The sequence below is a fragment of the Apis laboriosa genome, unplaced genomic scaffold (assembly GCF_014066325.1).
Source record: "Apis laboriosa isolate Shangri-la unplaced genomic scaffold, ASM1406632v1 scaffold30_cov140, whole genome shotgun sequence".
Taxonomy (NCBI): Eukaryota; Metazoa; Arthropoda; class Insecta; order Hymenoptera; family Apidae; genus Apis; species Apis laboriosa.
The window spans coordinates 2,129,997-2,135,996 of NW_025222776.1; the positions used below are offsets into that span (position 1 = coordinate 2,129,997).

Consider the following 6,000-nt stretch of genomic DNA (forward strand, 5'->3'; position numbering starts at 1 on the left):
ATTATACGATAATAAATAATAATAAATAATAATAATAATAAATAATAATCGATTATCGAAATAATTTTATTAAAAGAAAATATAAATAATTACATTGAAAAAGAATGCAATGCTTATATTTCAATGGATATAAAACGTAATATTAATAACGTATTAATAACATATTAATAAAAAGTAGTATAAAAACGTGATATTATAGATATAAATGTATATTAAGTTTTAAGTATTACTTGTTTTTATTTAGTAATTTCACAATGGAATAAAAAATATTGAATTTAAATCCGATAAAGACAGAATTTTGTGTCTCTATTGATATATTGTTTCATTAACGACTTCTTTATGTGAAAATAAGCAAGTTTGTAAAAAAATATATTTAATCTTTCTAATTTGAAATTTTACGCAAATATGATTTTTTTTTAATTGTTTTTATGAATTTTGGCAAGTAGGCACGTTGAATGTTATATAACAATTCATACATTTAATCTATAGATTTATAAATTATTCAAATCTATAGATTTAAATAAAATATTTATACAAAAACTCACTTGTGCATTAAAACTCACTTGTGTAACGTTAATATTTTTAAATTCTTTTTCTAAAATTTATTTGAGATAAATTTTTGGTAAATAAACAGTTACATAATACGTATATTGTACATTACATTTTACTAAAATTCAAAAATAATTATTTGTATATAAAAAATATCAGTATTTATATTTTGTTAAGAGATTTTACTACGAAAATGACATTATTGATACTGAACATACAGTACTGAACATTTTCGCTTTTCCATCGTATTACTTTATCTAAAAACTTAAAATGCTTATAATTTGTTAGTTAAATCTAATTGAGCATATGTGTATATGAACTTTTTTCATTATTTTCATATCTAAAACCCAATCTTCAAAAAGTTTCTTATATCTTTATAATATACATATATAATAATCTAATAATGATTATAAGTATATCATATAATAATTATGATACTTTTAATTATATTTTTGATTATTGATTCTTTCAGATCTATAAATAAATCTATAAATAGAAATGCTTATTTGGTTGCGTTTTTGATTAATTTATCTATATTTTTGTTTAAAAATGAATCTCTATATGAGCTGATATCCAGAATTTTTTTTGAGCTATTATTTGAAATTTTTTCATAAAATTTTTTCTATTTACAGAACATATAAATTCATTTTTTTATTCATTTCGATTTGTTTTAAAGAAAGTAATGCAATTGTAATAAAAATTGTAATAAAAATATTAAAATATATGAAAATATGAAAATATGGAAACATTCCTATAGAAACTAATTTTTTTAATTTATTTCCGCGTATTGTTCCATTTTTCTTTTTTTTTTGCATTATATATGATTTTATTTTCATTTAATAAATTAGACATAGAGTACAATCAATTTGATATAGAAGAGGTGCATATAGATAAAACTTTATTATTTAATTTTTATTTTCTGTTATTATTTAAAATAATTAAACTTAATAAGTAATAAATCATGCGAAAACAATTTATTTCCTAAATAGGTTTTAAAAATGTATCTTTATCTCAAATTAATTTAAAATAATTATTTGTTTTTTTTGTTTGCTTCTTTATTTCAAATAAAACATCCATATTGCTGACAAATATTGTTTGAAAATTGTTTATAAACTATATAAATGAACGCAGTATGAAAAGTTTCTTGTCCATTTGTTTACGTTAAATGTTTACGTTAATAATTTTACGTTAAATGAGTTGAAAGAATTATATAATAATTGATTAATAATATTTATTTAATTGATTAATAATAATTATTTAAATAAATGATTAAATTAAATAAGTTATTATTAAATATATTGATAAATTTATTATTAATAAATATAAATTCAATTAAGACAATAAATGTTTAATTTTATAAAATTTTATCATAAAATATTGCATTATTTATGTAATTGCAAAATTTTAAATATTTTCATTCTATTTTGCAATTCTATTTTATCAATTTTACTATTTAATTTTTTTGATTAATAAAAATTTTTAAATAAAATTTCAAAAATTATTTCTTCAAATGCAATTTCATTATTAAAAGATTTTTAAAAGATACCAAGAAATGATAAAAATTTTTATAAAATTTTGATATGTTTCTTGTATTTTTAATTAGTTTTGAACTTGTTATTCTTTTAATTCTCTTTTTTGTTTTAATTAATTTTCTTTTTAAATTTATCGTTCTTATTAATATAAGATTTGTAAAAGAAATTACAAAAGAAAATAAAATAGGTAAAATATATAAACAAACCAAATATAATGTTTTTATGCGAGACGTTACATTCTTTCTGATTTTTCAAATATTGATAAATTGCAATATTTATAATGCAACCTATAATCATTTGTATTATCTGTACAATAAGTAATTAATATTGAAATGAATTTTATTTTATATCTCATTGCTTTCAAAACATAATAACTATACATTATGGAATGCACAAAATAATTTAACATCATAAACTCTCGCAGATGCAGTATGTTCTGAATATGAGAACCATGAGTAAAGAAGAACTATTATGTGATGGTACTAAAAAATTAATTCTTGCTTTCGTAATGCTATAAATATGGTATCACAAAATACTCCAGAAGTTTTGATAGAGTAAACATCCATGCCCAAAAACTAGATACAATGTCTTGTTCAATAAAGCTGCAAAAAAATAATTATGTTATTATTTTTTCTTTTATTATTATTATAATAATATTATTTGAATATGACATGTAAATAATGAATATGACATGTAAATAACATAGAATAATATTCAAAGTATAACAATTATATTATATGATTTAGAAGATTATTATATAATATCAATTTTAATATTACGGAATAAATTGGTGAACGAATATTATTATGTCATCAGAATGTTATAAGCAAATATTCAGGAGTTATTCCTTATTTGTATGATAAAATATTAATATCTTTTGTTAAAAATTATTGACTTTGATTATATGATAAATTTATATGATAAATTTTATTAAATTATGATATATATCATGATCTGATTAAATATTATTAATGGAAAATCTTATAAATAAAACATTAAAATGTAAACTCTTTCTATATAATCCAAAGTTATTCTTAAAATTACTTTTAAATCACATTTATGAATCAAAATATAAAAAATTTAAATAAAGTTAATCTTCCTTCTTTTTTATGTAAGTTCGAGACTTGGTCTACGGATAATGAATAAGTAATTTTCAAAAGTTTTATTATTAAATTATTTTTATGTAAATATGTATATATTTTTCATATTACATATATTTTCTACATGTAATATAATTAATAATTATAATAATAATTTCTATATGTAATATAATAAAAATATATAATATAATTTTAATAAACGATATGAATATATTACATTCATTTCTTCAAATTTTAATTTTATTTATATGATTTAAATTGAACATTATAAACAAATTTAATCATATTCTATTGCGAAATTTCTGATTGCGATAAAAATAAATATCTTTAATAAAAAATATAATATTATAAGAAATTAATATTGAAAAAAAATTCTATTTATTTATATATATATATATATATATATATATTTATTATATTTTATTATATATATTTACTTATAAAAGTAAGTGTTATTTATGAAAGTTATTTATGAAAGTATTCAAAATGTATAGAAATAATATATTGTATGATGTCTAATAAAACATTTTTTTTTAGTTTATTTTTTAGTAATTTTTTTCAAATAAACAATAGTAATTCATTAAAAAATCATATAACATAATTGTATGTAGTTAAATCTACGTAATAAAATTATTGATACTTTTAATTAATGATATATATTTTGAATAATATATATATATTGATATATATATTGATGATATATTGATATTCATATATGTATATTTTACATATTAGTTAAATGATTTTGTTTTAGCTGCATAAAAAAATCTATTCGTATTCAATCAAAAATATTTTAAAAATAGTAAAAAAATATAAATAACCTACTTACCTAGGTATACAAATACTGATAAAAATTGCGATACGTTAATATATGAATCATTTCTGTTCTAATAGTCCAATAGCCTAATAGTTCATAATGTTCTAAATAGTCCAATAATGGAAAACAGTGAAAACAATGAATTCCATAATGTAATTGGTCTCTTTTACATGTAATACTTCCTACTAAAGATTATGATAACGTAAATAATACAATAATAATAACTATTTGTCAAGTTATTTTCAAAAGATATGCATCCATGTTCTGTTTTCCATATGAACGAAGTTAAAAACATACGAATAATTATATGATATGGTAACTACTTCAGTATAAGATAGATTTTTCATTTTGATATACTTTTTTGCTATCTATTAGTTTAAAAATTAAGAAACAAATGCTTTACTATTTTTGATATCAATTAATCTGGAAGGAAAAACAAAAATAAATCTTATTAAGAATTTCTTTTGAAAATTCAGAAGATAAAAAGTTTTTAACAAAGTTTAAAATATGAACTTTCTTATATACCTTAAATTTTCAATTTAATATAGTATTAAACAATTATATTATTAATTAATACAGATATGTATACATATATAATACATATATAATACATATTTTTTATATTAAAATTTTAAATATAATAATCTCATATATATACACATTGAATATCCATTAAACATTATGTTAATTATACATAGTAGCATAATATCATCAAGTTTTTTCTACATTATAATAATAAACATTAATTTCAAAATTCTTACCATTTTATTTGACTGAAAGAGCATATTATAAAATCTTAAAAAAATTTGATTTTATAAATGACCATATTATATAATAATAATAATTGACTAATATCTTAAAATTTTTTTTATATCTCAACAAAAAAAAACTACATAGAAATAAACAATAAAAAAATTTTTAAATAAAACAATCGAACTTGAATATTATTTATTATATTAAAATAATATGATAATAAATAATTTTTATGTGCTAATGAAAACTTAATATTAAATAATAGAAAACTTAATGTTATAAAATATTATGCTATGTTTAAATATTATAAATTCAAAATGATTTATTTAACTTGTATGTGTAAAATAATTTAGATTTAAGATTAAAATTTATCCTATATTTATTTTTTATCTTACAATATATTCACATACGTGTATAGAATATATGTATAGTTTTTTTGCAAGATACTTTTGGAGGACAATTATATTCAAAACAAAGAGAAAGAAATTTGTATATAAATATATCAGTTAAAGTGTATATAAATATTTGTATATAAATATATAAATATATCAGTTATTATGTTAAATAATTTAAATTTGTATAGAAATATTATATATTGTTTAACTAAGGAATATATAATATAATTAATGTACAAACTGTTTATTTTATCTGGACACACGGATTTTAATATCTTATAACAAATAAAAGATATAAAGAAAATGTTCAAAAATGTTCAATAAGAAGAATAAATAATAATGATTTAATTAAATATAATATACGTACATAAATATATGTATACAAGATCTATATAGAATATCTTCATAATATAGTAAAATATCTTTTAAAGAATAAAAAAAAAGAAAAAAAATATATAAAATATATATAATAAAATATATACATTTTATTATGTTCATATATTACATTTTATTATATTGTTTTCCATTATTATATTTTCTTCATATTAAATAATTTTCGTCTGAATATTTTCTTTATATTGTTTGTTATTTTTGAGATATTAAACTAAATAAAACTTTATATTTTATTGATTATATTATATATGATTAACAAAAGTATAATATTTATTATTATTTTTTTGCTTAATTGATTTTTAAATATCAAAAAATAATTAAAAATATTATTTTAATTTGCATTTCTAAATATATTTAGAAATTTCTAATAAGGGAAAATTAGAAAATATAAAATTGATATGCAAAGAAAATAAAACTTTGATTGATTATTTCTTTTAAATCCAATATAAAAAAAATATTTA

General features: G+C 16.6%; 1 pseudogene; it reads right to left on the reverse strand.

The window, feature by feature from the left end:
* Positions 1–2,189: 2,189 nt before the first annotated feature.
* LOC122714445 lies at positions 2,190–4,402 on the reverse strand (annotated as a pseudogene).
* Positions 4,403–6,000: the final 1,598 nt, after the last annotated feature.